Below are 12,331 nucleotides of genomic sequence, written 5' to 3' on the forward strand. Positions count from 1 at the left end.
CTCCTGCCTGCTGAATGCAGGCAATTGGATTATTCTACCTTCATCCCTCACTTCTGCCTGCTGTCTGCAGGCAAAATGATTAACTTTTTTTGTGAAGTGATCAAAATGTGTGTAGCAAATGTCTGAAAAATCCAATTAAAGAAATATGTTTTTGAAAATTTTAAGGATAATTAATGGATGAAAGTGTTAAGTGTGCAGGAAACATTTCAAAATAATAATTTAAATAAACGTGATTATTATTGAGAATATGCCAGTAGTTAAGTAGGTGAAAATGTATATGTTATGCAATGTGATATATATGGAGGAAATATCATCATCATCATCATCATAACGCATTTGAGTATCCACTGCAGGACCAGCCTATCCCTACCGAAGTGGGGACGATCATCCAATGTATCTTTACCAAGTGGCTTAGGCTGTCTAGTAGAGATTGTATGCAGGGTGAGAAGTGCTTGTAAGTGTAACTGTTGTGTTGGAGTGGCTTTGGATGTGTGTGTAGTCTGTGAACCAAGTGTAATCGACCTGTGCAAGCCGACTGCGTGCAAGTATACTTTATAGTATGCGACACTGGTTCAACCACAGCACCCGTGATGTCCACCAAAGCAGTACGTGACCAGAAGAACGCTCCCAAAGTTTATCACCCTGGTGGGGCACGAACCTTCGTTCTTCAGTGTACGAAAACGCACACTTTTACCACTAGATGAAAATAATATGTGTTGTAAAAAGTGATACATGTGAATATAATATGGTAGTGTGATATATGTGGAGGAAATATAAGTTCATGAAAATGGCATATGTAGTGGAAAATGATACATGTTATAGAGAATTGAAAACATATGAAAAAGTAAATGGTAATTAATAATATTGAGATAATTAAGTAAGCTAGATAAAAGACATGTGTAGTGGAAAGAGATGCATATATGTGGAGCAAATATAAGTAGGTGAAAGTGATATTTATATGTTGTGGAAAGTGATATATGTGAAGGTTATATCTTCATCCCCCACTTCTGCCTGCTGTATGCAGGCGAATGGATAACTCTACCTCCATCACTCTCTCGTGCCTGTTGTATGCAGGCAAATGGATTACTCTACAACTGTCTCCTTACTGCTTGCTGTATGCAAGCAAATGGATTACTCTACAACTGTCTCCTTACTGCTTGCTGTATGCAGGCAAATGGATTACTCTACCTCCATCACTCCCTTGTGCCTGCAGTATGCAGGCAACTGGATTCCTCTACCTCCATCCCTCTTTCCTGCTTGCTGTATATAGACAAATGGATTACTCTATGTCCACCATTCCCTTCTGCCTGCTGTATGCAGGCAGATGGATTAATCTACCTCTGTCCCTACTACCTGCCTGCTGTATGCAGGCAAATGGATTAATCTACCACCATCACTCCCTCGTGCCTGCTGTATGCAGGCAAATGGATTAATCTACCACCATCACTCCCTCATGCCTGCTGTATGCAGGCAAATGGATTAATCTACCTCCATCAATCACTCCTGCCAGCTGTATGAAGGCAAATGGATTACTCTACCCCCATCCATCAATCTGGCCTTCTGTCTACAGGCAAAAGGATTTCCTTTGTTTTGTGAAGTGATCAGGAGGTGTAGAAGAAGTGTCTTAAAAATCCAGTTAAAAGAATGCTGTTTTTTAAAATTTTCACGATATTTAAGTACATGAAAGTGTTAAGTGTACAGCAAATATATGAAAATATTCAGAGTTAGATAAATGTGAATATTATTGAAAATATAAATAATTAAGTAGATGACATTGTATATGTAGTGGAAAGTGATATATATGAAGGAAATATAAGTAGATGAAAGTGATATGTGTTGTGGAAAGTAATATATAAATATAATAAATGTTCTTGAAAGTGATCTATGTGAAAGAAATCTGAAAACAACCAAAAAAGAAAATGGTCATGTAATTCATGATATGGAGATAATAAAGTACGCTAAATGAAAGTGATATGTGTAGTGGAAAGTGATGCATATATGTGGAGTAAATATAAGTAGGTGAAAGTAATATATCGGTATGTATGTTGTGGAGGGTGATATACGTGAAGGATATATCTCCATCCCTCGCTTCTGTCTGCTGTATGCAGGCAAATGGATTACTGTGCCACCATCACTGCCTTGTGCCTGCTGTATGCAGGCAAATGGATTACATTACCACCATCACTCCCTTGTGCTTGCTGGATGCAGGCAAATGGATTACTCTACCACCATCACTTCATCGTTCCTGCTGCATGCAGGCAAATGGATTACTCTACCAACATCACTCTCTCCTGCCTGCTGCATGCAGGCAAGTGAATTACTCTACCACCATCACTCCCTCATGCCTGCTGGATGCAGGCAAATGGATTACTCTACCACCATCACTCCCTCATGCCTGCTGTATGCAGGCAAATGGATTACTCTACCTCCATCCGTCACTCCTGCCTGCTGTATGCATGCAAGTTGATTACTTTACCTGCAGCACTCCCTCGTGCCTGCTGTAAGCAGGCAAATGGATTACTCTACCTTCATCCCTCTCTTCTGCCTGCTATCTGCAGGCAAAAGAATTACCTTTGTCTGGTTAATTGATCAAAATATTTGTAGGAAATGTGTGAAAAATCCAATTAAAGAAACACGTATGTTTTTGAAAATTTTAGGGATAATTAGTAGATGAAAGAGTGAAGTGTGGAGGAAGCATTTGAAAATATTCATTTAAATCAATGTGATGATTATTGAGAATATGGAGATAGTTAAGTAGATGAAAAGGTATGAGTAGTTCAAAGTGATATATATGGAGGAAATATAAGTAGAAGAAAATATTATGTACAGTGAAAAGTGATAAAATTGTATATATGTATAGGAAAAATAATTTGATGAAAATGGCGTATGTAGTGGAAAGTGATACTGTGCATGAGAAAAACATTTGAAAACATCTGAAAAGTAAATGGTAATTAATAATATGAGGATAATTAAGTAGGCTAAATATAAGTGATATATATAGTGGAAAGAGATGCATATATGTGGAGCAAATATAAGTAGTTGAAAGTGATATATGTGAAGGCTATACCTCCATCCCCCACGTTTGCCTTCTGTATGCAGGCGATTGGATAACTCTACCTCCATCCGTCACTCCTGCCTGCTGTATACAGGCAAATGGATTACTCTACCTCCATCTGTCACTCCTGCCTGCTGTATGCAGGCAAATGGATTACTATACCTCCATCTCTCACTCCTGCTTGCTGTATGCAGGCAAATGGATTACTATACCTCCATCTCTCACTCCTGCCTGCTGTATGCAGGCAAATGGATTACTCTACCTCCATCTGTCACTGCTGTATGCAGGCAGATGGAGTACTCTACCTGCATCACTCCCTCCTGCCTGCTCTGTGCAGGCAAATTGATTACTCTGCCTTCATCCCTGTTATCTGCAGGCAAGAGGATTCCCTTTGTTTTGTGAAGTGATCAAAATGTGTGTAGGAAATGTCTGAAAAATCCTATTAAAGAAATGTGTATGTTTTTAACAATTTTATTGATAATTAGTAGATGAAAGTGTTATGTGTGGAGGAAACATTTGAAAATATTTATTTAAAAATGTGATTATTATTGAGAATATGGTGATAATTAAGTAGATGAAAATGTGTATGTAGTGCAAAGTGATATATATGGAGGAAATATAAATAGATAAAAATATTACGTGTAGTGTAAAGTGATAGATGTGGATATAATATGATAAAGTGATATATGTGGATGAAATATAAGTTGATGAAATTGGCGTTGCCTATGTAGTGGAAAGTGATACATGTAAAAGAGAATTGAAAACATCTAAAAAAGTAAATGGAAATGTAATTAATAACATGGAGATAATTAAGTAGGCTAAATGAAAATGATGTGTAGTGGAAAGAGATGCATATATGTGGAGCAAATATAAGTAGGTGAAAGTGATATATATATGTTGTGGAAAGTGATATATGTGAAGGCTATAGCTCCATTCCCCACTTTTGCCTGTTGTATGCAGATGAATGGATAACTCTACCTCCATCACTCCCTCTTGCCTGTTGTATGCAGGCAAATGGATTACTCTACATCTGTCTCTCCTTACTGCCTGCTGTATGCAGGTAAATGGATTACTCTACCGCCATCATTCCCTCCTGCCTGCTGGGTTCAGGCAAATGGAGTACTGTACCTCCGTCACTCCTTCCTGCCTGCTGGATGCAGGCAAATGGATTACTCTACCAGGATCACTCCCTTGTGCCTGCTGGATGCAGGCAAATGGATTACTCTACCTCCATCACTCCTTCCTGCCTGCTGTATGCAGGCAAATGGATTACTCTTTCACCATCACTCCCTCGTGCCTGCTGTATGCAGGCAAATGGATTACTCTACCTCCATCTGTCACTCCTGCCTGCTGTATGCAGGCAAATGGATTACTGTACCTTCATCCCTCTCTTCTGCCTGCTGTCTGCAGGCAAAAGGATTACCTTTGTTTTGTGATGTCATCAAAATGTGTGAAGGAAATGTCTAAATAATCTAATTAAAGAAATGTGTATCTTTTTGAAAATTTTAAGGATAATTACTAGATCAAAGTGTTGAGTTTGGAGGAAGCATTTGAAAATATTCATTTAAATAAATGTGATTATTGTTGAGAATATGGAGATAGTTAAGTAAATGAAAAGGTATATTTAGTTCAAAGTGATATATATGGAGGAAATATAAGTAGATGAAATATATAATGTGTAGTGAAAAGTGATAAATGTGGCTAAATAATCCAATTAAAGAAATGTGTATCTTTTTGAAAATTTTAAGGATAATTACTTGATCAAAGTGTTGAGTTTGGAGGAAGCATTTGAAAATATTCATTTAAATAAATATGATTATTGTTGAGAATATCGAGATAGTTAAGCAAATGAAAAGGTATATTTAGTTCAAAGTTATATATATGGAGGAAATATAAGTAGATGAAAATTTATTGTGTTGTGAAAAGTGATAAATGTGGATATAATATGATAGAGTGATATATGTAGAGGAAATATAATTTGATGAAAATGGCATATGTAATGGAAAGTGATACATGAGAAAGGGATTTGAAAACATCTGAAAAAGTAAATGGTAATTAATAATATGGAGATAATTAAGTAGGCTAAATGAAAGTGATATGTGCAGTGGATAGAGTTGCATATATGTGGAGCAAATATAAGTAGGTGAATGTGATACATATATATATGTTCTAGAGAGTGCTATATGTGATAGCTATATCTCCATTCCCCACTTTTGCCTGCTGTATGCTGGCAAATGGATAACTGTACCTCCATCACTCCCTCATGCCTGTTGTATGCAGGCAAATGGATTACTCTACATCTGTCTTTCTTTACTGCCTGTTCTATGCAGGCAAATGGATTACTCTACCGCCATCATTCCCTCCTGCCTGCTGGGTGCAGGCAAATGGAGTACTGTACCTCCGTCACTCCTTCCTGCCTTCTGGATGCAGGCAAATGGATTACTCTACCAGGATCACTCCCTTGTGACTGCTGTATGCAGGCAAATGGGTTACTGTACCTCCATCACTCTCCTGTGCCTGCTGTATGCAGGCAAATGGATTACTCTTCCACCATCACTTCCTCGTACCTGCTGTATGCAGGCAAATGGATTACTCTACCTCCATATGTCACTCCTGCCTGCTGTATGCAGGCACATGGATTACTGTACCTTCATCCCTCTCTTCTGCCTGCTGTCTGCAGGCCAAAGGATTACCGGTATGTTTGTTTTGTGATGTCATCAAAATGTGTGAAGGAAATGTCTACATAATCCAATTAAAGAAATGTGTATCTTTTTGAAAATTTTAAGGATAATTACTAGATCAAAGTGTTGAGTTTGGAGGAAGCATTTGAAAACATTCATTTAAATAAATGTAATTATTGTTGAGAATATGGAGATAGTTAAGTAAATGAAAGGGTATATTTAGTTCAAAGTGATATATATAAGTAGATGAAAATATATTGTGTAGTGAAAAGTGGTAAATGTGGATATTATCTGATAGAGTGATATATGTAGAGGAAATACAATTTGATGGAAATGGCATATGTCATGGAAAGTGATACATGAGAATAAAACATCTGAAAAAGTAAATGGTAATTAATAATATGGAGATAATTAAGTAGGCTAAATGAAAGTGATATGTGCAGTGGAAAGAGTTGCATATATGTGGAGCACATATAAGTAGGTGAATGTGATACATATATATATGTTCTAGAAAGTGCTATATGTGATGGCTATATCTCCATTCCCCACTTTTTCCTGCTGTATGCTGGCAAATGGATAACTGTACCTCCATCACTCCTTCATGCCTGTTGTATGCAGGCAAATGGATTACTCTACATCTGTCTCTCCTTACTGCCTGCTGTATGCAGGCAAATGGATTACTGCCATCATTCCCTCCTGCGTGCTGGGTGCAGGCAAATGGAGTACTGTACCTCTGTCACTCCTTCCTGCCTGCTGGATGCAGACAAATGGATTACCAGGATCACTCCCTTGTGCCTGCTGTATGCAGGCAAATGGATTACTCTACTGCCATCATTCCCTCCTGCCTGCTGGGTGCAGGCAAATGGAGTACTGTACCTCCGTCACTCCTTCCTGCCTGCTGGATGCAGACAAATGGATTACCAGGATCACTCCCTTGTGCCTGCTGTATGCAGGCAAATGGATTACTCTACCAGGATCACTCCCTTGTGCCTGCTGTATGCAGGCAAATGGATTACTCTACCTCCATCACTCTTGTGCCTGCTGTATGCAGGCAAATGGATTACTCTTTCACCATCACTCCCTCGTGCCTGCTGTATGCAGGCAAATGGATTACTCTACCTCCATGTCACTCCTGCCTGCTGTGTGCAGGCACATGGATTACTCTACCTTCATCCCTCCCTTCTGCCTACTGTCTGCAGGGCAAAGGATTACCAGTACCTTTGTTTTGTGATGTCATCAAAATGTGTGAAGGAAATGACTACATAATCCAATTAAAGAAATGTGTATCTTTTTGAAAATTTTAAGGATAATTACTAGATCAGAGTGTTGAGTTTGGAGGAAGCATTTGAAAATATTCATTTAAATAAATGGAATTATTGTTGAGAATATAGAGATAGTTAAGTAAATGAAAAGGTATATTTAGTTCAAAGTGATATATATAAGTAAATGAAAATATTTTGTGTAGTGAAAAGTGATAAATGTGGATATTATCTGATAGAGTGATATATGTAGAGGAAATACAATTTGATGGAAATGGCATATGTCATGGAAAGTGATACATGAGAATAAAATATCTGAAAAAGTAAATGGTAATTAATAATATGGAGATAATTAAGTAGGCTAAATGAAAGTAATATGTGCAGTGGAAAGAGTTGCATATATGTGGAGCAAATATAAGTAGGTGAATGTGATACATATATATATTATTCTAGAAAGTGCTATATGTGACGGCTATATCTCCAGTCCCCACTTTTTCCTGCTGTATGCTGGCAAATGGATAACTGTACCTTCATCACTCCCTCATGCCTGTTGTATGCAGGCAAATGGATTACTCTACATCTGTCTCTCCTTACTGCCTGCTGTATGCAGGCAAATGGATTACTCTACCGCCATCATTCCCTCCTGCGTGCTGGGTGCAGGCAAATGGAGTACTGTACCTCCGTGGTCACTCCTTCCTGCCTGCTGGATGCAGGCAAATGGATTACTCTACCAAGATCACTCCCTTGTGCCTGCTGTATGCAGGCAAATGGATTATTCTACCTCCATCACTCTCTTGTGCCTGCTGTATGCAGGCAAATGGATTACTCTTTCACCAACATTCCCTCGTGCCTGCTGTATGCAGGCAAATGGATTACTCTACCTCCATCTGTCACTCCTGCCTGCTGTATGGAGGGAAATGGATTACTGTACCTTTATCCCTCTCTTCTGCCTGCTGTCTGCAGGCAAAAGGATTACCTTTGTTTTGTGATGTCATCAAAATGTGTGAAGGAAATGTCTAAATAATCCGATTAAAGAAATGTGTATCTTTTTGAAAATTTTAAGGATAATTAGTAGATCAAAGTGTTGAGTTTGGAGGAAGCATTTGAAAATATTTATTTAAATAAATGTGATTATTATTTACAATATGGAGATAGTTAAGGAAATGAAAAGGTATATTTAGTTCAGTGATATATATGGAGGAAATATAAATAGATGAAAATGTATTGTGTAGCGAAAAGTGATTAATGTGGATATAATATGATAGAGTGATATATGTAGAGGAAATATACTTTGATGAAAATGGCATACATAATGGAAAGTGATACATGAGAAAGAGATTTGAAAATATCTGGAAAAGTAAATGGTATTAATAATATGGAGATAATTAAGTAGGCTAAATGAAAGTGATATGTGCAGTGGATAGAGTTGCATATATGTGGAGCAAATATAAGTAGGTGATAGAGTTGCATATATGTGGAGCAAATATAAGTAGGTGATAGAGTTGCATATATGTGGAGCAAATATAAGTAGGTGAATGTGATACATATATATATGTTCTAGAAAGTGCTACATGTGACGGCTATATCTCCAGTCCCCACTTTTGCCTGCTGTATGCCGGCTAATGGATAACTCTACCGTCATCACTCCCTCATGCCTGTTGTATGCAGGCAAATGGATTACTCTACATCTGTCTCTCCTTACTGCCTGTTCTATGCAGGCAAATGGATTACTCTACCTCAATAACTCCCTCCCGCCTGCTCTATGCAGGCAAATGGATTACTCTACCTCCATAACTTCCTCCTGCCTGCTCTATGCAGGCAAATGGATTACTCTACCTTCGTCCCTCTCTTCTGCTGTCTGTCTGCAGGGAAAAGGATTCCCTTTGCTTGGTAAAGTGATCAAAATGTGTGTAGGAAATGTATGAGAAATCCAATTAGAGAAATGTGTGTGTGTTTTTAAATTTTCTGGATAATTAGTCGATGAAAGAGTTAATTGTGGAGAAAGCATTTGATAAAATTCAGTTAAATAAATGTGACTATTATTGAGAATATGGTGATAGTTACATAGATGAAAATGTATATGTAGTGCAAAGTGATATATATATATATATGGAGGAAAAATAAGTCGATGAAAACATTGTGTAGTGAAGTGATGGATGTGGATATAATATGGTAGAGTGATATATGTGGAGGAAATATAAGTTGATAAAAATGGCATTTGTAGTGGAAAGTGATACATGTGAAGGAGAATTTAAAACTTCTAAAAAATTAAGTGGAAATGTAATTAATAATGTGGAGATAATTAAGTAGGCTAAATAAAAGTGATATATGGAGTGGGAAGAGATGCATATATGTGGAGCAAATATAAGTAGGTGAAAGTGATATTTATATGTTGTGGAAAGTGATATATGTGAAGGCCATATCTCCATCCCCCACTACTGCCAGCTGTATGGAGGCGAATGGATAACTCTACCTCCATCACTCCCTCGTGCCTGTTGTATGCAGGCAAATGGATTACTCTACATGTCTCTCCTTACTGCCTGATGTATGTAGGCAAATGGATTACTCTACCCCCATCATTCCCTCCTGCCTGCTGGGTGCAGGCAAATGGATTACTGTACCTCCATCACTCCTCCCTGCCTGCTGGATGCAGATGAATGGATAAGTCTACCTCCATCACTCCCTCCTGCCTGTTGTATGTAGGCAAATGGATTACTCAACATGTCTCTCCTTACTGCCTGCTCTATGCAGGCAAATGGATTACTTTATCCCCATCATTCCCTCCTGCCTGCTGTATGCAAGAAATCGGAGCACTGTAACTCCGTTGCTCCTTCCTGCCCGGTGGATGTAGGCAAATGGATTACTCTACCTCCAGCACTACCTTGTGCCTGCTATATGCAGGCAAATGGATTACTCTACCTCCGTCATTCGTTCCTGCTTGGTGTATGCATGCAGATGGATTACTCTCTCCATCATTCCCTCCTGCTTGTTGTATGGAGGCAAATGGATTACTCTACCTCCATCCCTCCTTCCTGCCTGCTGGATACAGGCAAATGGATTACTCTACCTTCATCACTCCCTCGTGCGTGCTGTATGCAGGCAAATGGATTACTCTACCTCCATCTGTCCCTCCTGCCTGCTGTATGCAGGCAAATGGATTTCTCTGCCTCCATCCATCACTCCGGCCTTCAGTCTGCAGGCAAAAGGTTTTCTGTACTTTTGTTTTGTGAAGTGATCAGTATGTGTAGAGGAAGTGTCCTTTAAAATCCATTTAAAGAGTTGTGCATGTTCTTGAAAATTTTATGATAATTAATTACATGAGCATTAAGTATGGAGGAAATGTGTGAAAATATTCATTTAGATAAATGTGAATATTATTTAAAGTACAGAGATAATTAAGTAGATGAAAGTGTTTATGTAGTGGAAATTGATATGAATAGATGAGAATGATATGTGAATGGAAAGGGAAATATGTGGGTATAATATGATAAAAGTTAGCTATATGTATGGAGGAAATATAATTAGACGAAAATTATGTATGTTGTGGAAGGTGATACATGTGAAGATCTGAAAACTAATTTAAGTAAATGTCAATGAAATTGAAAATATGAAGATAAGTAAAAGAAAGTGATACTGTATATGTGGAGCAAATTTAAGTAGATGAAAATGATTTATATGCATGTGTTGTAGAAACTGATAGGCCTATATGTGAAGGTGGTATGTTCATCCCTCCCTCCCTCCTGCCTGTGTTCTGCAGACAAATTGATTACTCTACCTCCATCACTCCCTCCTACTTGCTTTCTGCAGGCAGATGGATTACCCTACCATCATTACTCCCTCCTGCCTTCTGTATGCAGTCAAATGGATTAGTCCTCTTCCGTTCTGCCTGCTGTATGCAGGCAAATTGATTACTCTGCCTTCGTGCTGTATGCGGGCAAAATGGATTACTCGACCACCATCCTGCCTGCTGTATGCAGGCAAATGGATTAGGCAACTCTACCTACATCCCTCCCTCCTGTGTTCTTTCTGCAGGCAAATGGATTACTTTACCTCCATCACTTCCTCCTGCCCACAGTATGCAGGCAAATGAATTACCTCCATCCCTCTCAGGTCTGCTGTCTACAGGCAAAAGGATTACCTTCGTTATATGAAATAAGCAGTATGTGTGCAGGAAATGTCTGAAAAATCTAAGTAAAAGAATGCGTATGTTTTTGAAAATTTTAAAGATAAATTGTGCAATTTGCTGCCAATGATAGTTCCTTGTGCAACCCTGAACCTGTTGCATTAATAGCAATTTCATACTGAGTGGGGAAAAGAAGTCCATTGGCAAGTGTTATGGCCCATTGTTGTCCTACATGAATTTATTGTCACAGTGTTCCCCAGTCATGATCAAACGTGATGCATAGGCTAAAATGATAGTGTATTAGGTTGCGAGTGGATATTTTGAAATACGTAAAGTGAAGCTAACTCTGTGCATTGTGATGACTAGTGAATTTGTCATACATCCTTGTCTAACCTGGTGTTAGTGATGATTTCTTGTGCAACCTTGATCCTTGTTGCATTAATGATTTATTTTGAAGTGAATTTTTTTTTTTTCAAATACAGAAAATGCAATAGTACCTTCCTATATCCATGCCCAGTTTGAGCTCCTCTTCCATGGAATAATGGGTGCCCTCCCATGTAGGGATATGGGGCAACAGATTTGCTGACTAAGCATTACTGATAGCCCTGGACTCACCCCATGAGCAGCCTTTGTGTCTTGCAGAAGACATACATCATCAACTCTTGGATACAGCCGTTGGGCTGGCATGGGATACTAATCTTCCCATCACTGTGCCAGACATCTCATCTTTGCCAATTGTGGCTAGCTACAGGCCCATACTGTAGGTGATGCCCAGGCAGAAACTGTATCCTACCAGTACTTCATCCTGCATGGCCACTGATTCCAGTTCTTAAAGGATCATCTAGTGTCTCTGGGAATCATGGACTTCTCTCTCTACACCCCTAGGTGGGTCGGTCCTGATCCACCACTTCGCCACCATGCCCTTTCAGGAATTGTGGAAGAAAATTTAGTGCATTTGTAATGGAATGGCTTTTGGTTACATTGAGCAACAGATGTCTTGTTATCCAGATGGGACAAGTGTATAGCTAACAGTACATACTGTCTTGACAGTTTCACTGTCATTTTTGATAGTCAGTACAGTATATACTGTATATATATAATGGTTTACAGTAAATTAAACCAACCTAAATTAGGTTATGAAATAAATGACTTATTTTGGACATGGATTAGGTCTGGCCCATGCAGACAATTACAATCCAGAGTTTCTGGAAGC

Source organism: Coenobita brevimanus, chromosome 16, assembly GCF_032717465.1.
Source record: "Coenobita brevimanus isolate Jiangsu-jjx chromosome 16, ASM3271746v2, whole genome shotgun sequence".
NCBI classification, from domain to species: domain Eukaryota; kingdom Metazoa; phylum Arthropoda; class Malacostraca; order Decapoda; family Coenobitidae; genus Coenobita; species Coenobita brevimanus.